This window comes from Emydura macquarii, unplaced genomic scaffold, assembly GCF_026122565.2.
Source record: "Emydura macquarii macquarii isolate MOO-44397 ecotype Brisbane River unplaced genomic scaffold, CSIRO-AGI_Emac_v2 contig_1146, whole genome shotgun sequence".
Taxonomy (NCBI): Eukaryota; Metazoa; Chordata; order Testudines; family Chelidae; genus Emydura; species Emydura macquarii.
The window spans coordinates 5,156,113-5,181,339 of record NW_027131283.1 but is presented as its reverse complement, the minus strand read 5'-3'; the positions used below and the strand labels follow the sequence as shown (position 1 = coordinate 5,181,339).

Below are 25,227 nucleotides of genomic sequence, written 5' to 3'. Positions count from 1 at the left end.
CTGTCACAAGGTGCGTGATCCCTTTAAAAGGGAATGTGATCACTCCCCTGTGACTAGATAGCCGCCTCTCAGTGGAGCCAATTTAGCTTATTTGAGTACACCTGGGGCTAAGTCAATTGGTGTGAACAGTCCCAGCTGGGGAGGGTTGAGAACTCATTATATAGAGAGAAGGAGGTGGTGAGCAAGTGCTCTCTGGGGGTCAAAATAAAAAAAAAAAAAAAAAAAAAAAAAAAAAAAAAAAGGCAGAGCTGGGTAGAGATGAGGCCCGGGTGGATGCGACTGGACGGATTTGTTGGAATCACCTTGAGAACATAAGAGGCCCAGGTGGGGTGAGTTTTAATTTTGGAGGCAATGGTTTAACCTCTGGATGAGAAGGCCTGTTTAAGCTTTTCATTTGCTAGGGGACACTGGAAAGGGGGATAATCCAGTGGTTTGCTATCAGAATGGGGTGTAACATAAGCATAACAGAGTCTGGATGAGCAGCCAGTGAGAAGAAGTTGTCATGTGAGAGTATGTTAAGTTGTGCCTTGTGGATTCTTTCATAAGTCTATGACTGAGGATGGGACTGGGATACTGTGAACCAATAAAGGAATCAGTGTCGTCCCCTCTTCCCCCCTCCCCAAAAGGGTTTTCCCTGAGAAAGAAGGGTTTCTGTAGTATTTGAGAGCTGCAGGGGGGCATCAGGAGGCCTTGTCCCTTGCATGGTCTCTCTCTCACCTGTCACCAACTTAAGTGGGCAGAATCACTTGATTGATGGTGAGGCAAGGGGCGAAGCTACCAGGGAGCTGCCCATGAACAGTCATCAGTGACTTAAGTATGGAGGGAGTCTCAGAGAAAGCTGAAGTTAAGTGGGATGGGTATAAGGACTGTAGGGAAAAGGTGATGTGGATTAGGAGGGGCCCTCTGCATGAGTGATAAAGGAGGCTACTTTAAAGCTGGGGGAGCTTTTTGTGCTGTGCAGGATAGGGGCTTCTGATTATTAAACCCAAGTCTGCATTTTGCTGCTTTTAATGGTGGAGGCAGCAAGTATTGGGTGCAGACAGCTTCAAGGGTAGCAGTGTAGGGAGTATGATTTGCTGTTCCCCTCTGTGTGTTGTCCATAAGGTATGGAGCAGTCCCTAAATATTATGGTGATGGGCATTTTTTAAATTTGTTATAGATAAAGCTGAAAGAGGGGTTACTGAAGTTTCATGAAACTCATAAGGGGATTGAAGCATCACTTTCAAATCATACTGCAATGGTTATGTCTAACTTACATTTTGAAACTTTTCATTTCTTATGCAGAAAGAGTTATCGTATGCAATACATTTTACACAGCACAGAAACTCTAAAGATTACAACTCTAGTCAACCAGAATACTCAGTAGCAAATTAGTCTTCTGTGTGAGGGGTTCCTCATTCACAGGGAATTGTATAATTCAAACTACAAAGCACTTAAAAAAATTCAGTGCATAGGGAAAGGTGGATAAAAGTCTGGATCGATTAAAAAGTAAAGGCTCACAATAAGGGTTGGAAAAACTGGCCTAGAATTTTTCCATTCCCAGATATTAGGGGATCGCTTTAGGATCTCTCATTCTATAGAATTAATCAGATTTTAATCCTTTTGAAAGGCAAAGCAGATTCTAGGCCAGACCAAGTTTGTGTTCCCTTTTCCTCCTTCTGACAGACTGAGAGCATGGTTAAACCAGGTTAATAATAATACTTAAAACATAGAGCTTTTCATCTTCAAAACGCTTTGTGAACTTTGACTGTAACTCGTGTTTCTCTAGTGAATACTAGCATACTTTAATACAAGTAGCAGATTAGTTCTATTTGTAAAATCCTGTGGGGCTTGTTATTAAATGGTATTAAAGGACCTCAAAATATAAAGTAGGTCAAGATTAGCAATAGACTCTTCTACAAAAACCAGTTTTAATTTGTCAGTTTTAAAACCAGACCTTTTCAAACCTGCCCCCTTCCCTCCCCCACCTCTACAGTTCCCTGTAATAATGCTGGCGGTGGAGACTTAGGCTATGACTACACTGACGGCGGCAAGTTTGCCGCCGTCAGATCGATTTCTCTGGATCGACTGAGTGATCAGTGCAGACCCGCTCAGTCAATCCAGAAATCGATGTACTAAGGCCAGCTACACAAGTGGCATAGCGCTGCGTCGATGGGAACACGGTTCCCGTTGGCACAGTACAGGGAAGACGGCGCGCAGAAGAGAAGCTCAACAGTCGACGGGAGTTACGCAATTTTTTGCGTACTTTGCGTAACTCCTGTTGACTGCCGCTGAATCTCACAGGTAAGTGTAGACAGGGTCTGAGCCACATTACAGCATCACACTGGGGAAAATGTGTTAAGATTATCAATCTTCATTCATTGTGCCTCACAATGTCCATGAAAGGCAAGTAAGTTATAATTTTCTAGTGGTGGGGAAGGCACAGATTGCTTAAACAACTTCAGTATGACAGAGTCAATGGTAGAAGTGAGACTAGAGCACAGGAGTCGTGACATCAACTCTCCTGTTTCAACCAGCTGAATTCAATGTGTAGTTCTGCATCTTATATACCTGTCCTCGAAGAGTCAATACAAATGTGTCATACGAGGCACTTAACGAATGCTGTACATGGTTCACTGGGATAACTTTGGCAAAATTTGAGGACATGTTGCTTTTCCTGGCAGAAGGACAGGGGAGGAAGGAAGAGGTATTGGGCTGAAAAGAAAAGGGACATTAGGAAAAAAACAAAGCAACCCCACAAATATAACCACACAAAAATAAACTGTAGCAGAAAGAGTACGTGAGGGTTAATAGAACCACAGCAAATGAAATTCACTGCTGGTAGTCTAATAGAGCAGAGTGAAATACAATTCACCATGTAACAAAACATCATTATGTGAAGCAAAGATGAAGGATGTTCTTGGGGCTTTTAGCTGAGCTGGCTTTTGCTCCCTGAATAGTATTTGTTCCTTGCACTCTGAGACAGACAGCTTAAATTCATGGATTTATATTGCCCTGAGTGCCTTTTTTATTTTGGGGGGGAGATTTGCCAAAAAAGGCTATGGATAAGGTGCAATGCCATTTTAATTACAGCTCAAGAGGAAGGTTGCATTTAGAATTGTATCTCAAGGGACATTTCAGAGCCCAAAACATCCTTTTGTGTCAGGGTTTCCTTCTTGATGACATGAATTAGAGAGTAGGACCACCGTTCTTTGCCTCCCGTGACTGCAAATAATAAATGAGTTTTATATACCAGGTGGCTGAGCTATCTGTGTTTTCTCTTCAGAACCAAAACGGCTTTCCCCACTCCATTCCCCGCCCCCCCACACACCCCCTCCCCGAGAAGCCATTTGGTGGTCCCCTCACTGCAAGGTCTGATGGTCAGTCTGACCTGTTCCTCATTCAGCTGAGCTAAGCTGCTCTGTCACACCAGTTAGTGGTATTCAATCCCATAGGGGAGGTGTACATGAAGAGAGAACTGGGATATGCATTCACAGCAGGAACTAAGGGAACAGCAGATAGGAGAACCCTGATGTGCATTCTAGCCAGAGTTATGATAATGGAGTAGGCATGTGGACTTCCCAGGGTACTCTAACTCTGTTTTCAACTGGCACGAGACAGCTCATAGGTCACGTGGCACTGGAGTGTGAGCAGTAAGTGTCTCACTAACATTCAACCAGCTCCGGTGGGCTTGGCTTCCTGGAACTGAGGTGCTCCCTAGAACAGAATGCAGAATTATTTCAGTTAGCCCTGAGCTTCCTTCTGATTCAAAGCTCATCTGCTAACTCTCCTGGAGAGGTTCTCCAACCTCCACATGGTCTGTAAGAACTTCCTTTGCTTACTCAATGTTATAATTGAGTGGGGGAATATACACTGTAGCATCTTTATCAGTATTACAGGCTGTGATGCATTTATTGATGATGTTTGGTCTGATCAATCAGCCCTTTCATTAGACCCACAACCTTTTCAGTTAAAGAGCAGAAGAGTCACAAAGATAACCTAGCATAACTACTGCTGCCTGGCATTGGAAGCTTGAATCTCTTCTAGTTAAATGCTAATCTGCAAGAGTCAAGAGTTGAATTCAGCATCCACCGCTTTGGGGAAGGGAAATGCCTGAACTGTTTATGGTTAATTCTTCCTGCAAGTGCCAGGGTCCTTTTTTTAATAACAAACTTAGTAATTCAATGCAATCAATGTAATAAACCTACTCTGTAGTAGGTTCACAATAATGCATGTAGACATCAGACGTTACTCTTTAAATCAAAAAGAATTTCCTCTTGGAATCTGCATACTCTATCTTGGACTGAGATAATCTAACCCACCATTTATTCCCATCAGTCAGTCACTTGGATACAGGCACAAAAGTGATGATGACTCGGAAGAGTAAATTTGTAGGGGACTTGAAAGTGAAACTCTTTTGTTATGCTGACAGTAATTTAATTTGGTTACAGTCTAATGAGGCATTGGGACAGTACAGTAGAACACCAGAGTTACAAACTGACTGGTCAACCACATGCATCATTTGGAACCAGAAGTATGCAATCAGACATCAGCAGAAACCTAAAAAGCAAATCTAGTACAGTACTGTGTTAAATGTATACTGCTAAAATAAACAGTTTAAAAAAAAGATTTGAGAAGGTAAGGCAACTATTTGTGATTGTTTCATTTAAATTAAGATGGTTAAAAGCAGTGTTTTTCTTCTGCATAGTAAAGTTTCAAAGCCATATTTAGTCAAAAGTTTACAACTGAATGTTGAAAGAACCATAACGTTTTCTTCAGAGTTCTGAACATTTCAGAGTTATGAACAACCTCCATTCCTGTAGTGTTTGTAACTGTGAGATTCTACTGTAATGCTAGAGACTAACCAGCAGCAGAATAGTATGTGATCCGTTAAAACAAATCCTGCCATCATTCTAAATTTTATTGATTTCAAATGCAAAGTACACTTTAAAATAGCAAAATGTCAAATGATAGAGGAACAAGTAAGAATTTCCACATTCCAAGTGAATATAATGCAAAGGCAAAATTCTCTGAATCTTAGTCACAGTTTTGTCTAACCATATCCATTTCCAAGGCAAACAATTTTTTCTTTTAGAATGGGATATGATCTTCTGATTAATTCCTCTTTAGGTTTCTGATTTAATCATTGTGGCAACAGAGGAATCTTGAAGTATGCTTCTATTAAAGCGCTCATGCAATAAGAGATTAAATAACAATAATTGAGAGTGACCATAGTGGAAATACATCCTGAGAGTAAGTGTCAGGAAAAGATACATTAATCTAAAGTAAACAGTCTGAAAATAGCCTTTCACCTACTGCATCTCAAACCATTTCTTGCATAAAGTGCTACTAAAAACCAAGCCAGTCCTTTGTTGGTTTACAAGATAAAAGTAAACGGTTTAAGAACTAATTCACTATATGCAAGGAAGAGGAAACTGAGTTTGTGACAGATTCTCAAACTTTTTCATACTCAAGCACATTTTAACAGGTTATTTTGTGGACCACCTCTCTTCTAGTACAAGGTCATCTAAATCTCTGGTTGTTATAACAATTGTTTACATGGAAAATAAATATATTTTAGAGGGGTAGCTGTGTTAGTCTGTGTACTTCAAAAACAATGAGAGTCTTGTAGCACTTTAAAGACTGACAAATTTAATTTCTGCAGGCATAAGCTTTCGTGGGCTGCAACCCACTTCGTCAGATGCCATCGATGCAGCCCCTGCACCATGTGACCACTTCTTGTGATCCATGGAAGCTATTCGCAGACCACGGCTCAAATGCCTTTCCTAAGATCCAGCTTTTGAAGCCTTTGCATTAAGGAGAATTTCTTGATGTTGGCTGAAGAGAGTGGAATATGGAGTTGATAGATATGGTCATGTGAAAGGACTGGAATTGGACCATGAACAGTGTGATAACTCAGTTTCCACTTCCTCCTGTCTGACTTCAGTGGCAGTAGGATCTGGCTTTTAATATATTTCTACACTGGAAAAGACTATATCTCCACAGTAACTACCTGACATAAGATGGGACATCACAGACAGGTGGTATGACTGTAAGAGGTGACAATGTAAAGTGATGTACCTCTGACAGGATACTTATATTTAGCTAGTTAAATCATTATTGGTGTATGGATGGTTTATTTTCATACCACATATGAGAGTAAGACCTAGTACAATCCTGTAGGAGGTGGAGGTCAAATGCAGTTCTGTACTGGAAGCATTTTCACGAGCTAGCCTAGAAAGTTTAAAAGCCTTGCTCAATGCTATATAAAGCAAGTCAGTGGCAGAGCTGGCATTAGAATCTGCAAATTGCTGTTCTCCAAATTCCTTGCAGCGTATCACTAGGTCACACACCATCTCTACGTGCACTGCTTCTGTGCATTGCTAACATGAAAACCAATCAGAGAAATAACTTCACTTAAAGTGGAAAAATTACATGTTCATAAGTGTGTGTGCATGCTGTAAACTTTTCTGTGTCAGAGCTGTTAGAAAGGCCAAGACACCTGTTTTCTCCACCATTGTGTCAGCAATGTCCCAAGCAGCTGTAAAAGTTCCTAAGCTTTTTAAAAACTGAATATGAATCTTTTAAATTCAGTGGCAGTTCTATGGGCACTTTCACTGTTCTCCGCAGAGGCCATTGTTCCAAATAAAGTCCTGGACTGAGGGCTTTGGAGTACTCAATTCCTTTCTCTGCCAAACTTCTCTATGACCTTGGGTAAGTTATTTAGTCTCTCTGTGCCTCTGTTCCCCATATGGAAGATGGAGATTTGTTTTCCCATCTTTTGTATTGTCAATTTAGAATGTAAACACTCCAGCTCAGGGACCATCATCCATGCATGTGCAACATTTACCATAAGTCCCCAGTCTTGATCAGTGCCTCATCTTCTGTAATCTGTTTAACTTCTCCAAAGTTTAGTGGTATCTGGAAAGTAGAGCTTTGGGCCCATTCTAATCTGCATACCGTATTTTTTTTCCAGTTGTCCGTGGGCTGGCTATAATGATACACCGTGATCTCAAAAAGGAGAGTGAATAATATGCTGTCTGATGTGTTCCTCTGGTGGATTAGCAATCCTATTTTAATGAGGAGAAATAGCTGTTGGTGGCCTGTGTTGCCACCATGTGTCTCTTCTTTGGTGTGAGCAGGAGGCCAAAACTATGTGGATGACTTGTTTATCAGAATTCGGCAAGTAAAACTAAAATCTGAGAATCATCTTTTAAAAAGGAAACAGCTCCCGGGTGTAACTAAATCAAGATGATATTTGGGTTTTTGTCCAGCACTAAAGATGATGGCAGTGTGACCCACAAGCTTAGTATTGAGCTTGAGTCTCTGCTGTGGTTTGCCATAAAAATATGATGGAACATAGAAACAAATCCTGCATCTTGGCAGGGGTTTAGACGAGATGACCCTGTGGTCCCTTGTAACCCTGTGTAGTGAGTGGGTGTGGCTTCCTTCCAAAACTGACAGGGAAAAACAGGCCAGGCCTATGGGGGCGGAGCCAGAGACTGCCTGTCTGTCTGTCCAGAAGCGAGGGGGCAGGACAGGAAGTATAAAAGAGAGGCCCAGGAGCTCAGTTGGCAGCCAGCTCCTGGAGGGGAAGGACATCCCTCCAGAGCTGCCTGCAGCCTGGTACCCAGACAAGTAGACCAGGACCTGGTACCAGGTGCTGGCAAATGAGCAGCATGCAGCCTGGGGCCCAGAGGTACCCCTGGATCCGACCACCCCGCCGGACCCAGTGATCCAGAGGGGCCAGGACCTGGAGGAGCTGCCGGATGCAGTGAAGTCGGGTGGGCCTGTGTCCCCCTCCCGCTTCCCTGACCACCCTATCTGGGGCCTCTGAACTGTGTGCCGCCTGTTAGAACTTGAGCTATCGCCTTCGGGCTGCCCGTCCCAAGCCCGGAGACGGTTCCCCTGCCCCGGGCTGGGCCAACCCTTGCCAGAGCAGAGTAGGGAGTGGGTGTGGCCTGCCTCCGAAACTGACAGGGAGGGATGGCCACCCATCCTACACCCTGTGGTCTATGATGCTTGGACAAAACTGCTCATACGTGTGTGTGTGTGTGTGTGTGTGTGTATTCAGGCATGCGGTAAGACCATGTAGATCCTGGAGTGACTTCTACCCAAACACAATTTGGTTTGGTGTTTTGTTTTGTTTTTTTTAAAAGTCCAATATTTACTAGCCATTACCACATAGTGTGATTTTTTTTTCCCTTTCCTATAAAATAGAAGATAACAGCTGTATGTCAGATGCCACAGTGCAGGTAACTGATTCCATGATGGTAACCATGGTTGAAAGTAAATGCACTGTGAGAAGCATTTCTCAATAGCATAAGGAACTGCTGCTTTTTCTTAGAAAAGCTCACTTTTTGGCACATGTAGGAACTTGGTGATGGGTAGTACTTACACCTTGAGTGTGCCTTACAGGTCCTGAAGTTGAGGCATTGCTTTTTTTTTTAAATTTTTGGACTGTGAAAAGGAAAAATAAGAATAAATTGCCAGGAAGAAGCTGCAAGGGCAGGAAAATGAAATCAATGGCAAGACTGTTGACTTCAATTCCTTTAAAGTGTAGACTGGAAGTGAGACTGGCTATTGAGAGAGATTTATTTAGGTCAGTGAAACTGCAAAGAACTTCAGATGTATATGTGACACACTGCACTCCCATGTTCATCCTTCTGGTGTAATTGTGTATTGTTCAATGCAAAGTACGTCATGTAAGATGTTGTTTTTGGAATGCTCATGGCCTACTGAAACTTAGTGATATGTTCGTTGCAGTGTCATGTGTATGGTTCTGAGGCTCTGCTATGTTATGATCCCAAACATGTCTCATGGCTTGAGACAGATCCAGGCAAAACTCTCCCAGAGCAAAGAGGCAGTTCATGCCTCACTAAGGCACGCATAAAACAAACTAGCTCTTCCAGGAACAATGGACTAGCCTAAGCATCAATGAGGGAATGCTCATTGACTCAAGTGAAGGAAGCCATACAGGACATTCTGTTACTTTCTCCTGAAAGAGAAGAGCAAGGCCCCAGAGGGGGGCGAAGGGACATGTTAAAAGGAGAGAGATTTTTGCAGTCTCTCTCTCTCTCTCACTCTTTCTGCCAATCTATCTGTGAATGTTAAGCAAGTGAAGCATTGACCACAAGGGAGGGCATGGTTGGAGGCAGACCAGCCAGCCTGTGGTGAGACAATCATCAAAAACTGTAAGATTGCTGAAAGTGTTGTTCTTAGTTTAGAATGCAATTTGCCTTTTGTTTTCTTTTGATCAAATCTGACCTGCTTTCTTCTGGCTTATAATCACTTAAAATCTTTCTGTGCTTAATACATTTTTTTTCTTTTTTCGCTAAAGTAGTACATGTAGTTTGGGTGTTTGGCACTTTAAATAAAGTCTCTACAATGCTGGTGGATATCAATTTCTTTGATAAATTAACTAATTATGAGCTTGCAAGGTTCAGTGGGCAGGACTGAACATTACGAGATGGAAATTCCTAGGGTTGCATCTGGGACTGGGGTTGTTTGCTGGGGTCATTCTATTGCATAATTCAATGAGTGGCTGGCCAGAAGCACGCACTCACTAAGCTAAGATCTGCTTGCTTGCAGGAAGCTGTGAGTGGGCTGACCCAAGAGTGGGGGTTCGCACAGCAGAGCAAGTGCAAGATGGGCTCTAGGAGTGGGGTATTGGGGTGACATAGCTATACACCAGTCCAGATTGCAGAGGGGAATGTCACAGTATAGCTATTGAGAAATGAAATACTCCTGTTAATAAAAGCAAATTACTTTTGTGTTGCTGTAGAAAGTTCTTAATATTCCTAACTTAGCAGCTCAAAAAAGTTCAACCAGCTGAAATATTAACTGCAAACATGGAAATTTAATTTTGTCTCAATTATTCATGTGAAATGGACTTAGGCACTTTAGAAGAATAGATACTAATCTTTACACTAAACTTGGGTATATAAGAAATAACTTGTTCATATGTTTCCTGAGATCCCATAATGAGGTATTTATTGTATGAAATAACTTACTCACTGTACAATAGCTGTCCAAATTGTAAAATACAATCTTCACACTTTCCTCTGTTTTGGATGAGAAATCCTGATGCAATAAAGGGGGGGAGGTATTTAAAAAGCACTTGGCATTAGCTGAGCTCTGCTCCTGCTGACATCCATGGGAGTAGCACAGTTAGACCAGTGCTCAATAACTGAAAATCATACCCTAAATGTAGGATAGAAGTGTAGATTTAAAAAACAGTCAAATAAAAACATCACTTAGGATGCAACACCAAGTGCTTGAAAGTTAGGAAATACCAGAATGTAGGTTGTCCATGGAACTTTAATTCTGCGCCTTTCATTGATCATGGATCTTATGATCATCATGGAAATTGGACTATTTACCATTGATGCAAAGGAGTTTTGCCTGAATAAAAACTGCAGACCAAATAAAGTTGTTGTAAGTTTAGTCCCTTTAGTCTGAATTGGACTAAGTTGGTTCAGTTTACACTCCAGGAGCCAGATTCTGATCTCATTTGTTCTACTGTAAATCCAAAAAATATCTAGAGGTCAGTGGCATGGAGAGGGGGGCTGGAAAAGCAACTAATAGAAGGGTGTTTGAAGGAGAAGGCAAGTGGGGAAGCTGGGCCAAAAACTACGAAATACTGTTTCACTCTATTGTAGAAATCTTCTGGCCAACTCTAGTAAGGACTAGTCATGTGGGCAAAGGGTCTGGAATTTCAATCCCTCTGGTACTTCTGATTTAAGAAGATGGCTATAGATTATTTTTCGCTTCATCTGTTTTGTTTCTTGCAAACGTATCTAGATGAAGACATACTGAGCTGCTTATGCCTTAATATTTTGAGGGATGCATTGTACCAATTCTTCCACAAATGTGTTTTGCTAGTTATGATATTGAAGTTTCTGATGGTGAGGTGAGGGCCAGCTCTGCTGTTGTCTGGATTGTTCTTCTTTATGCAAATGGTGTTTTGGGAATGAGAACAGGTGGATGAAAGCATTTCAAGCCTGAATGACTAGGGAAGTGTTTCACCTGTGCTCTGTTGTGCGAGCAGGGAAAGGAACATCGGTTTGGCTGGTTTCTGTTCCCCTGCCTGAAAGTTCACTGTCTGCCGTAGGCAAAATAATTTATCTTTATTTTAAATGGTTAACCTAGTGCCTATTTTCAGGCATTGTGGGTACAGAAACTTGACTCAAAGTTGTTGGTTTACATTCCAGTTACGGGGGTGGAGGAGCCAAGGCAATAACCAACTCTCAGAAAGTGGTGTGCACTAACTAGGGAGCAGAGGGAGAAATTCTAGTAAGTAAAGCAGCACATGCGCCAGACAAGTCTGCCGACTGACAATGTGTATCCCAAGCTTCTCTCTGAAGAGGAAAAGAATGTGAGGTGTTCTCGTTTTACATTGAACTGCCCTCTGGAAAGGACTCACATTGTGGTGCTACAGAAAACCGTCTGGGGGGGGAGAGGGATCATCAAGGGAGAATGAGGCTTGAGTCCAACCCTCCTTCCCTCACTCCCCCTAATTGTTTCACTACCTCAAACTCCTCTGGGTTTGCCCAGTGCTGACTTTAATATAGTTTATCTCATTTCTGATTTTATTATCCAAGCAGGCTAGTTTTGAAGCATAAACCACAAACAGTGCTTTGCATGTTCAGAGCACTCTCCTTGCACAAACTGGGGAGGTTATTGCCATTGTTTTGGGAAAGCGTGTTACTAGTGATGAAGATTCAGTTCAGGTAAAAAAGGAACTGACTAAAATGGTCCCCTCACTCTCTTCCCTTGAACGGAACAAAAAGTTCTTTAAAGGCATGGAAAGTTTGGCTAGGAGCTGGAGCCCCAGAGGAGCACGCGCCCTCCCTGCCAGGGCCCTGGAGGAGTTGGAAGAGCTCTGTTCCTCTCCTGCCAATTATGGGGGTGGAGGGCAGTGCCCCTGCTTGCTGCCCTTTGTGCACACCCCTGGCTAGGAACAATAATGCCTTTATTACCACCCCTGCTGCTTACTGTACTCCTACACGACCTCTGAGCGGCAGCCTCTTCTGGCAGCAGGTTTCCTCTTCAAGGGAGACCTCTGCAAATTCAAGGCTCTACTTTATGATCCACCAAGAAAACCATGAGTGACTGACCCTCCAAGCTTGTGAAGCTGAGACCTATTCAGGCTTGTTGGGAGAGCAAGGTTATTGTGGCTGGGGAGCTTTCAAAAAACAAGAATAATTCAAATAATCAGGCTTTTTGATAAAACCACTCTAAACCCCACAGCAGCCCCCAATATGGATTTGTTGCCTGTGTGACTACCTGCTGTGCTCCATCATTTGTGTTGCATGGGATTGGGTTACATATCTGTGGCTTAAATGCAGATGTCTGTAGTCCTAGCAAAGTGCTAGTAACGAATGTCCTCTCATGCAATCCTGTTCTTAGCAACTGAACTGATCATAGCGTGCATCAGCCAGCTGCCCTGGTTATCCGGATACTCGCAGTGTATAACTGCGGGATCTATGGCCAGTGCAAGTGAGGCGCTATAAGATGAACTGCCTGAACTTGAGGCTCATTCCGCATGGTTATATGCACTTGCTCACGGGAAGCACGTGGACCTGAGGTCTTTCCTACTGTCCCCTCTTTCTTTCAATACTCCATCTCTCTTCTGAAGAGCTCTTCCTGCTGGTATGAAGAGGCTGCACATACACAATACCTCATTGACATTTTACAGTTTTCATATTTGCATTGTGGCAAGTAAACCTACCAATCAACTACATGGGGCACAAGAAGTGTTTGTAAAGAACTATTGGCACTAGATATAAATATGAAATTGTTGATTCCTTTTATTCATTCAATAGGCAATGAATGAGGTGTTGACAGCATTGCATCCAAAGTTAATATCTCTGACTGTGTCTGTAGACTAGGTTCCAGCTGCTGCTATTTTGGAACATCTACTGGACTAATAAATCTCACCAACTAATTATTATCGCTGCACCTCTCAGGAGCTTAGTTAATAGCTTGATGCAAAACGAAGGTAAATTTGGCAATCACAACGCTATGGTACAGAACCTACTATATGTAGCTACATTAATCAAGATATCTGGAGTTTCCAGACCAAATACAATCCCAGATCATATAAAGGAGAAAATTTCTCTTGCCATTGTGCTATTGACTTTTTTGCTGGCGTCTCCTTTTAGTACCATTGCAAGAGATGAGCTATTCAACTCCTCACCCCAATCCAGATGATTGGAGTACATTTCCACAACTGATCTAATTAAGGATTATAAATGCAATTTGAAAAAGGAAGAGCGATACTGTAGTCTGATTTTTCATATGCAAAAATCTGACTTTTCGTGTCTGGCTCTGGAATGTCTCCTAGAGATTAATGGCTATGGCTGACAACATTGACAGAGGTGCCCAGTCACTTACCTTCCCAGCTCTTGGCTTGATGAAGAAACACTGGGCATTCATGGGGCTACAGCAAAGCATAGAGATAAAAACAGTGGTACCCAAAATGAAAGGACTGGCAACCACAATACTTTGCCTGGATAGGCCTTCATGAGGGGAAGGCACAGTGCAGAAAATCCAATGCAGAGAGATCCAGTATTGCCAACCTCACATGTTCAAAAACCGTGAGTCAGGCTCACCAAAATCATGAGATTGGCTTTAAAAATCATGAGATTATGTAAAAATAATAGCTTTGGGACTCTTTTTTTATTTGCCACCTTCTTTTTGAACCTTTAGCGTGCCCTGGGGTCACATTTTAAAGCTTTCACCACAGCCACGAGGGCTAGAAACTTACTACTTTAAGAATGAAGGCTGAAATCATCACATTTGACTCCAGAAGCTGGGGCTTTCATGAATCTCTTGATAAATTGTTTTCCTTAGAGTTGGCAACACTGGATCTGAAGAGACGGTGAAAGAATAAAGGAAGGAAATACTGCTTAGACATTGTAGCTGAACTATAGTCCACAATAACTACAAACACAGTGAGTTTAGTTCTCAGGTCAGAAAAGGAAAAATAGATAGCAAGAATTAGGGCACCTCCCTGGCTGACTGCATGAAAAAAAACAAATGGTCAGATTGGATCTGTTGAGGGTAACTAATAATGAAGTGACTTCCATTGAAAGACCGACAAGGGGAGTGGTGGATTCTCCATCTCCTGATATTTTCTAGAAAAGCATGCAGTCTTGATTTGAAAACCTGCGTTAGCCAAACACAAGTTGCTGGCCTTAGTACAGGGGGAGCTGGTGAAATGTAATGGACTTTGATATACCTAGGAGGTGAGACTAAATGATCTAATTGTCCTTTCTGGCCTCTAACAGAATGATAAATGAGTACTATTGCAATTAAAGACAAAAAAAAGCTAGTTCACCATTACCGTAATGAGAATTGAAAATAACTCATTACTACTTCTAAGGGGGAGGGAGGGAAAGAACAGTGGTATCCAGACAGATACATCTGTAAATCAGTCACTTGGGAGGCATAAGTGTCGTGACAGTGTAACAAGTATGCTGAAGCCATTTGACAGTGCTGTATGTGGAGCCTAAACTCACCTAGTTGCCAAAAGTATGGAAAAAGTGGCATTGTAAATACAAATAGGGCTGAGGCCTTGGCTCATGCCCTGGTGCTGTAACAATAGCGAGAGGTGACCCTCAATGGTACCCCGATTTAAAATGCTCCCTTGCTACTTTTATTTTTTAAGTCCTAGTTGCTCAGGGCCAAGTAACATAGAATGCCCCACTCCTGCCTTTTGGTGGCTAGAGTCTGGTCCAACTTGGAGCAGCCTGAAAGCTGTACTGGAATACGGCAATGTCTATACGTACAGTGCTGCAGCTGTACTGATGCAGCGGTGCTGTTGCAGCGCATCTAGTGAGATGCTCTATGCTGACGGGAGAAGCTCTCCCGTTGACATAGCACTGTCTGCACTGCTGCTTATGTTGGTGTAACTTATGTCACTCGGGGTGGAATATTCACATCCCTGAGTGACTTAAGTTTTGCTGACCGAGGCTGTAATGTAGACATAGCCTAAGTTACTCAGGGCCAGCTATTTTAATTTGAGACGCCCTGCAAAACAGCTGCACTGCAGTCGAGGATCAGGGCTTCTGAACTCACAACCCATGATCCCCTCTTGGTTTTTATTTTTAATTTAAAATAAATGAAGTTTGACCTGTGCCAATGGCTGGACTGTCCCTACTGAGAGGCAGGAGTCACTTACGGTTTTTGTTTTCTTGCTGGCATTTCAGTAAATCCCCAGACACTGTGACAAGGCAGCAGCTGACCAAGTTTGCACATCTCTTTGCAGCGAATCGGTTTCTCATTGTGTGTCCCCCTCTCACACTTTTTTTAAAGGCAGCCTCTGGTGGTGGTAGTCTTCCAGGCCCAGACTAGTGAGTTAACAAAGAAGTTGGCTAGGACAGCGGCACTAAAAGCAGCTGTAATCATGAGCCAGGACAAGAGAACAGATGTATCAGAACACTGCTGTGGCTGGCTTGCATGTCTTGTACTAGGCAAGCTGGGGGATATTGTTTCCCATCAGATTCTTGCAATGTGATGCACAGGTGATCAAGCAAACCGTTTCTTGTTTGTTCATGACTGCTTGTGTTCTGAAATAACTTGGCAGGAGGGAGGCAGGCACAACACAGGTCTCAAAGCTGCGGATCCAGCATATCTCAAAACTATTCAGGAAATGAAGAGGCAGCTCATTAGAGATAAGACTGATCTATAAAGGCCACAGCTGGATCTGACCTTTCCCAAAGCTCAAACTGTTCAGACCTAAGGTTTGGATTCAGCCCCAGACCTGAAAAGCACATTCCACTGCTGGAAAGTTAGTAAACAGAGTTTTGGGAACAGACAAATGTGGAGGGGTCATGGGTTTCCTCCCATCCATACCCTTAATGAACAAATTGCTGCAGGTGGTAAGGCTTCATGTAGTTTTCAAAAGATTTTGCAGGGTCATGCACTAAACACTGTTTCATTGTCTTAAGAGCCTATCAGTGTCACCTTTATAAAAGCCTCCCCTTAAAGACAGAAGATTAAAGTGATGGAAGAATTGAGCAAATATTGCCAAATGATGTTTACAAGCATTCACACGAACTGCTGTGGGATTTGACCATGTTTATTTGTTAATATTCATTTAAACCAACTCTCATTCACATGAATCTCTGGGAACAGCTGCTCTTCACACAAATACCAATATTCATATGCAAACATAATTCACTACTTGGTCTCCTGAGAACGTCATCCAATCAGGAAGAAGAAACATTACCAGGTGATTTTTTTTTTTTAGGTGACCAATTGCATACTCTAATTGAAATGAGCTGTTTATGAGCACCTATTTTATAAATGCTTATTTGAATAATGTTGCCTTTCTTTAGCTGAAGCATCTAGTAAAAGTTTGGGGTCCTGGGATATTCCTGTAGAAATTGATGAGTTTGATGTTTTCTCTGATGCAATCTTGTTTATTTACTAGCAATGTACAAAGTCCTGCTTCTCCAAACACCAGGAGGAACCAAAAATCAGGGGATAGCTTCTTTGTGTATAGCCAAAGCTGCTTTCAATAAGCATCAGACCCAAAAAAACTCTCTAGCTTTTTCTGAGGTCATACACCAGGCTCGCAAGCTAGTTTCTGTGCCTGCTCTATCTACCTTGTCTTACACACCCGTCCAACCCCGTCCCCATCCCGATCAGAACAATACCCGGTGGAAACCTGCACCCATCTGGTGCTAGTTTCTAGCCAGACTCCATTATACCTTGTAATAGGTGGGGCCCTTTAACTGCTTATAGCAATCTTGTGTGAATGTTCCCTTATCAATTTCAACATGTTTTAACTCCACCCATAACAGGGTTTAACCCAGCTCATAACAATAAACTAGCTCTACGGAACTTCTAGTGCATGCAGTGGCAGGGGCCACGTGGTGACTTAACATGAGGCAGGCTACAGCACTGTAGATTTACTCCCAGGCTTGGCCTGGTCTACTCTTAAAAATTAGATCAAGCTAAGGACAGCAGTTGGGGCTGTGGAAAAATGTCATGCCCTGAGCACCACAGTAAATGCAACTAGGTCAGCAGAAGTTTTCTGAGCTAGCTAACACCTCTGAGGCAAATCACCTACATCAACAGAAAACCACCTTCCATCAGTGTGGGAAGCATGTCCACTAAAGAGGTGCATCTACAGCTGTCCATCTGTAGTGCTCCATGTGGACAAACCCTATGCTTGTGGATAATTCACAAACGGGAAACCCAGTCCGGCCCTAAATTCATCAGATACATTCTCCACAATGAATAATGCAAGCAGCTCTGATAATTACCTTTTTGTTTATGGCCATTCAACCAAGTCTCTGTCACACTGAGCATATTCAAGACCATCTGAATTAGCATTGAATAAAATGTAAATTAGAGATAAGCATTATCTAATACATGGGAGTGTTGTGAGATGACTCATGTTTTTGAGCCACATTTCTTAGGATGCTCAAGTGAACAAGGCATGGAAAGCAAGACATAATAGCAGCATTATTTTGATTATACTCGCTGTTGCAATAAAGGAGGTGCTGGGTTGCTTCCATGAGTCTCGTATTGGATTGATTTGTATCTCTAACAAAGCACTGCTCTCTGCTATTAGTTTTACCACAGCACTTTAAAGGCCTCATCATGGGTCAGAACCTGCTTGTGCAATGTGCTGTACAAGCCCAGAATAAAAAGCTAGCATCTGTCCCCAAAGAGCTTACAATCTACATAAGATGAGACAACAGATGGATACAGACTGGTGGGGGTGGGGGAAGTACAAGGAAACGTCCGCCTGATAGTCCACGCGTGGGGTGAGACCACTGCCTAACTGTCAAATGAGTTTTGAAGGAGGGTAATGTGTTACTTTTGCAGCTGTTTATCTTTTTTATAACAAAGATAGTGCTGCCGTCTTCTCTATTCTAATTCTTTTTTTTTTTTTTTTGGTCAGGATCTCAATGGGAACATTTTAGGCAGCGCAATCGCGCTACTTGAAAATAAGCAGACAACCTGCAAGACTCACTCACTTTGTAAATAGCATGAACGTTTTTTTTTCCTCTTAGCATAATTTCTTCCTGCCACCACTTGAAATGTCGATCTGAATTCTTCACTGCATCCGTAATGACAATGGCACTAGATTGCACAGAGAGAACCTTTGACAATGAGTGCTAATCTCAACCCATTTGTCATGGGTATTGAAGCTAGCAGAAGGTGCTACTGGCTGAATTCCAACTTTCCCAGTTGTGTTCTGTCCATTTAATAAGGTAACCTTCACTTCAGCTCCTTAAAATGCACTCTGGTGGCCCTATGGCTTTGTCACTTATTACAGATTTGTGCAGCACCTGGCCTAATGCAATCCCAATCTGGTTGAAGCGTCTAGGTGCTACTGTAATAGAAATAATTAAACTATTTCATGGTTTTATCCTAGTGATGGATGCATTTTTGTTAGTAAGTCAAGTGATCTCTGTGAAGTGCTTTGGGTTCCTCCCGTATGAATGTAAAATCATTTTATTTAAAAAAAAAAAAAAAAAGACCACCTAAACTACTCAGTGTAAAGCTGGTATGGAGAAAGCATCAGATTTCAAAGTGCCTATACATACCACATTCCACTTAGCCGTGTCTTAGTAGTGCTAGATGACCAATAATGATCTCTTGTGGAACCATTGTTGAGAATGAGCCAACTCTCCCAGAAGTGGAAGGCTGGGGAGTTTTGTTTTGTTTGCTCTTAGCTTGAGAAGAATTTGCTACATAAGTTAAGTGTTGGTGAATGGCTGGGTGAGTGGAAGCGTAGAGTGTCTCTGTTACTGTATGCTGTCAGCCCATTCCTTATTTCATAAAGTACTAAGAGGTCAGATTCTGCTCTGAATCAGAGCAAGTGTACTGAATAGGCCTCTCTTTGTGTGGCACACCCAAGGCATCGATTAAAGGTATCCAAACCCTCTTGAACTACAGAAAAATTTTTAGATTTGCATTTATAATCTAACTCAATAATTTCACAGCCCTAATTTGATTTTCTGCAGTGATTAACTTGTAATGAAAGAGGTGCCAGGGCTCAAGCAATTTCCTTTTTAACTTTCGTAACTGATGCAGCAAACGGAAAGGTGCCGGGACTATGAACTGCCAAGCCCTGTCACAAATTAAGGCCTAGCTCTCTGTCCCTCTACATTATTTTACAGTACACTGATTATGGAGCTATGCAGATCAGACACAGTAAAAACAAGTGAAAACATTGAGGGAAACCCTTCCAGCATACCTCCAGTGCCATATAATCACATGCACTTAAAAGTTGCAGGGAGAAGCTAACTGAATGGCTGTTGTTTTTATTATCTGTGTTTCAGGCCAGGTGAAACTGAATAACAGTAAAGGACGCTATAAATGTAAGCTTCCTTCTCCTTTGTGATAATGTGAAGGTACAAGCCAAGCAGGAACAGTGGGGACATAAATTCTGGTCTTTGATTATTCTGGTCTTTGATTACTTATGCCACTTCCTTGTTTGCTTAAAATCTTGTATTTGTGAAGATCATCTGAACAAGTTGCCGAAACATCTCTTGGCCCATTAGCGCAGATAATCCGACACACATGCAGATATAATCAAGCACTTGCATACAGCGGATACAAACAGCCACTAATTGACTATTGTCACTTTGAAACCATATAACCCACACCATATAAATAAAGAAGCAAATTAAATCTGCTGCCCAGTAAATGGTTTTTGTTAAAATAATGATCAGTCAAAATTATGGATGCAGACAGATGCATTTATGAATGCACAGGTGGCTGGGGTTATTCGGCTTACAAAGCAGTGTTTATCCTTTCAAATAAACCATTAAAACGGTTTATAAAAATAGAGCTGTATTCAAATGAATTACACTTAAAATCTGAGCAGTAGAGCCAAATTCAGAGGTGATGAAATCTGTGTGTAAACCATCTCTTCTCACACAACTGGAATTTAGATGCTGAGAGGGTAAAAGGATGCTTTTATAGCAGGAAAAACAACCAAAAAGGAGGATATAAAATATGCCAGCTTTCCTGTTTGGTTGCACGTCTTGTAAAACCCTCACTCCATCCTCTTTGCACCTACATTACCCTGAGTTACCACAATGTTACTTAAGCCAGGATTTATGTTACTTCAGAATTTCAGCTGGCTTGTCACTCTAAAATAATATTTGATAACAGCTGTATTTTGAGGAGGCAACCTACAGACTTCAAAAGCTGGTGTTCCCTCACTCATTTCTGTGCTGCAAAACTTCTCTTTTTAATGAATTGGAGTCCCTGTAAATACAGTTTCAGGCTATTACAGACGTTATCAGGCTGGATTATGGAGTGACAGTAACTGCTCCACAGATAAGGTTGAAGCTGTAACTCCCCTTTTCCCTCCTTTTTGGGGTGGGGTGAATGGGGGTGCAGGATGGGGTCATCCATACTAAGGTAGATGAGGTGTTTACTAGGGATTCATGAGTTCAGTGGCAGGCTGGGGAGGGACCTTGATGGGAACAAGAGGCAGCCTACTTGCATAACTAGGGAGAAAATGGGATCAGGAAACATCTAGGCCTGTTTATAGGGATAGTCCTGATATTCGGTGCTTTTTCTTGTATTACCCTCCACCCCCATCTTGATTTTTTTCACACTTGCTATCTAGTCACCCTACCCATAACTGATTACTTTCCTTATGTAGCAGGACTAGACCATTTGATTTCAGCAACCATGCAACTGAGATCTAGAGAGGTCTTTTAAACAGCGTCATGATCTATTGGCTGCCTTGGGGAAGAAAGTGTATAAAATAGAACACAAAATTCAGCTACAATACCACTTTGTGTTTTCATCCTAATTGTCTCTAAAGATGCCTTGACACAAGTAGCGAATCACTGGTCAGAAGGTGACTTGCCTCCGCTGGGGTGTTGGTAGCAAATAAGATCTGGTCTTACCCTGTGACCATCTCCCCTCCCGTCCTGTAACATGGTAAGAGATACGTGCATCTTTAAGAAAGAAAGAAAATCCCTCATTACTGCTGTTACTAGCCCTGAGCTGAGGCGTTGTTATAGATAAGGTGAGCGCAGTGCGAATACAACAGAGCTGCTAGCTCCTCGTATAAGCTCTACAATGAGGCTGGTCATGTTGAGACTCTTGCATTACAGCATACAGTGTCTTGTTTGCCAAATCTGTCTCCTCATAGGCACGTGCCTCCCACAAGTGGTGCTCGGAGACTTTCACAAAAGGGGAATATTTGGAATAGCAGAGAAGTGGTCATACTAGCCAGGAGAGCAGGGCTTGGAGCACAAAGAAGGAGAACTGACTTTCCCTTTCCCCCTCACCCTAGGGTCCATACCAGAGGGGTGCTTTTAATCAGAGATGGGCCCAAGCTGTGCTTCTCCAGTGTCTAGTAAGTGTTCGGCTGTCGTTTTTTTTGTTTTGGTTCTGGCAAACCTCTTTCTTAACCCTTGGAGTACCTCATCTGTTGAATTCTGAGGGATTTTTATAGCGCCTGTTGCATTCTAGACAACAGAAAAGTGCCTCAGAATGGCTGTTCATCCAAATGTGGGGGAAATGATCTGACAAATCACTCATTTGGAAAGCTTTGCTTCAAGTGATCCATAACAAAATCTGCTGAGGCTTGTACATGCCACAACTCTGTAAATAGCATCTGTAAATGTGATGGGCCAAATAACATGGATTTGCAACCTTGCCTTTCAAGTTCATTTAAAATGGTGCCATGAAGATGGTCTTTCCATCTTGTCAATCTGACTACATTATCTACCTTACCCCCTTCACCACTGCATCAAACACAAGCTTCTTGCCTTTATCTTTAGGGCCCTTCATCATTCAGGTCTTCTTCCAGACTAGCTATTGTGGAATAAACTATTTTGAAACCACTCACCATGTGGGCACTCTATTCCAGAACAAAAGTCACTTTATTGCAGAATAATCAGTGTGCTTTAGAAGTGCTTATAAAGTGCACTCATTATTTCACAGTAGCTAGTCAGCTCAGTTTCCCCATGTAGACAGCTCTCAGTTCCACCCTGCCGAGCTGGTCTAATAGCTATGCACATGACATCAGTCTCAGCCTTTGCTCTCCTAGCATTCCCAGCCTTTACTGCTCTCTAGTTAGCTTCTCCCTCAAACACTTTTGTGCTTTCTCCCACCCCACCCCTTGTAGATTTAGGGGATGGAAGGAGCCTCTCCAATAAGATCCACACAGTAAAAACTTCTCCTTTGCGGCAGAAGCAAGTCTTGAGAAAAGATGTGATTACTTACAAAACCCTGCCAGCTGCTGACCATGGCGAAGGTGATGACCTACAACTGTCTTTCCTGTTTCCTAGCTCTCTCATTCCTGCCACTGAGCTTCATCCTACCTCCGCTGCCAATTTAAAAAAAAAAAAAAAAAAAAAAAAGTAAAAACCCATATCTGACCAAACTGTGTCCGTAATGGCTATTTGTTTAGGAGCAGGTGTTACTCTCTCTATATTCTTGTCCCTTAGAGGATAAGGTCCCTGGGGCAAAGGCTTTCCTTTTTAGCTTTGTAAAGCACCCATAAGGCTCATGTCCTGTTTAGTACCTTGGGAGCTACTGGAATATAAATGTTTAATTGTAAGAGTTGCTGAGTAACTGCAAATCCCATTAAAGTTAGTGGGAGTTCCAGGTGCTCAGCACTTCTCAGGATATGGTCCTAAAAGTACCTATTCATAAATCTCTCATTTCACTTACTTCTATGAAAGAATGCTTTCAATTTATGCTTCTCTGACACAATAGGTTATCATGTTCCAGCTGTTAACCAAAGTACTGACTTAAGCCCCTACATAGGTGATGGATTTTGAAGAACTTGGTGTCTAATGAGATTCAAAATGATTGAAGAAGTCTTGTGAGGGAAGGATAGTCTTAAGGTCATGGGGCAGACCTAAGAGTCTATGAAGTTCAGTTTTGTTCTTTGCTCTACCACTGACGGTCTTCTCTGTGCCTCCGTTTTTCCATCTATAAAATGTGGAGGATTCTATTCCATACAAATCCCCCATGAGGAACCATTCTTTCTCTTGAATTACAATCATGTAAAATTTCATCTGCCACTTGAGGCATCTTTGACATGATGTAAAATATCAGTACAGCAAAGCCCCAGGAAAACTCCGGCAAAACTCCACCCAGAAATGGTACTTCCCCCATAAACAGTTGCCCCACCTAGCTTTGCTGCCTTCCACCATCTGGGCCAAAAGATGAACCTTGAAGTGTTAGTGTTTATCAAGTGCTTTGAGATTTTTGGATAAAATACTATGATATTATTAATTGTATTGTTAACAAGATAAATACAATTGAAGACTGTAGGATAGTGTTTCGTTTCCCCTTCTCTGGCAATACACTGAAAATAAATGTAAATGTCAAATGGTAAAGTAGCATCATACTGTTGCTTTAACAAGCAATCTTATGAAAATGCCAACTGTAGGCAGACCACTGCGCATGTATATAATGTCACTTCCTAATCTCTGCAGAAGGACCCAGTTGTCAACAAATGGTTCTCATTGATTATCTTTGGTGATCAATTAGCCCCGTCAAGAAGAAAACCGCTCTGCTTTAAAGATTTAAATGGAAATATCATTACTGATAAACAAAACCAACACAAGCGTTGGATTGAACACTATGGAATTCCGTACTTCAGTGAGACTGAAATCCTACGTGAGGAGTTTGAAGGATTACTGCAGTTCTAAGTTATGATGGATTTGGACAAAGAGCCTACATTAGAAGATTTGCGGAAAGCCATTGAATCAATTCCCGGGAACAAGGCATCCGGCAATGACTACTTGCCTGCTGAAATTTATAAATGTGCCAATGATGAACTACTCCGAAAGCTCCATGAAGCTATACTACCCTGTTTGAAATCATGCAGTACCTTCCTCTTTCCAAGATGCTTGGTGTGTACAGGTGTATATAAGAACAAAACTGTGACAACCATAGAGGTATTTCCCTATTGAACATCATTGGAAAAGTTTGTCACTCATATTATGCTCCCTAGGCTTCAATCTCTAGATGAAAGAGTCTATCCTGAAAGTCAATGTGGTTTTCACCCAGGATGCTCCACCATTCATATATTTTCGATCAAGCAACTGCAAGAGAAGTATAGAGAAAAACGAATACCACTGTACATAGCCTTCAGTGATCTGACAAAGGCTTTCAATACAGTCAACAGACAGGACCTTTTTATTGTTCTGAAGAAACTGGGTTGTCGCTCCAAATTGTTGAACATCATACAGTCATTACCTTCAAGGTATGAGAGCAACAGTAGTGTATGAAAACATGGAATTAAATGCCCTTGACATCAACAATGGGGTGAAACGGGGGAGGGGGTGTGTTTTAGCCAGTGTGATTTTTAACATTTTCATGCATTTAAGGACAGCAATGATGGCATTTATCTTTGAACCAGACTAGATGGAGGCATGTTTACATCCATACTAACCATCCCTGTGTTGGGCCATCCCTGTGTTAATGGGTCATTGAAGACACACAGCTCACCCAATGGAACCCCTCCTGGAGCTGTTTCAGAAAGCACTGAGTCAATAGCTGCCACATGATTGAGCAAGGCATAAAATGAAGATGTCATCTTTTGCCAGTAACTTTGCATGCACTTGGGCTGAAAGTATCAAAGGAGACTGAGACATCACTTCTTTGTCTTCAGTCTTGCTCCATTTCTCTGGACTGTGATTTCCAACACCAAGGAAGCTTTGAACAAAGGACTGATGACCCCCCAATCTTTTAGGTGATCCAGAGAAATTATTTGCAAGCTAGCAGATTTATCACTTGATCCTGATCGACAAACTCTGAAATCAACTGTAAAGGATATGATTAATTTAACCTTTTAATAACTCTTCCTTTTTCTCTTATATTAATAAACCTTTAGTTTTTATTTGCTAAAGGATTGGCCATCAGCGTGATTTTTTCCTTAAGATCTGAAGTATATTTTTGACCTGGGGCAGGGCCCCCACATGGGGGGAAAAAGGGTACACTTTACCAGGACCTGGAGGATTGTCTTACTTTAGAAGAGCATTTTATTAATGTATTGACAGTGTTGCCAGTGTTTTCTCATTATATTTGGTGATTTGTAACGCTCCAGTGTCTGGAGTTATGAAAACATGAAAATCTAAGATTATTCTTTTAAAGTTACGGGGTGATATCTTGGCTGCATTGATTTCAATGTCAAAGCTCTCGTTGACGTCACTGGAGCCAGTATTTCACTCCTGGCTTTTTGTCCTCCCCTCCCCCCACATGAGTCTGACTCTTATTTTGAATGCTTGTGGA

At 42.0% G+C, this 25,227-nt stretch overlaps 1 long non-coding RNA gene across 1 annotated transcript; it reads left to right on the top strand.

Annotated features, from left to right (window-relative positions):
• The first annotated feature begins 217 nt into the window (after window positions 1-217).
• Window positions 218-22,334, top strand: LOC137152059 (uncharacterized). The gene is made up of 3 exons (XR_010919421.1): window positions 218-324; window positions 21,269-21,331; window positions 22,112-22,334. It is a non-coding gene; the product is annotated as an uncharacterized lncRNA (long non-coding RNA).
• Window positions 22,335-25,227: the final 2,893 nt, after the last annotated feature.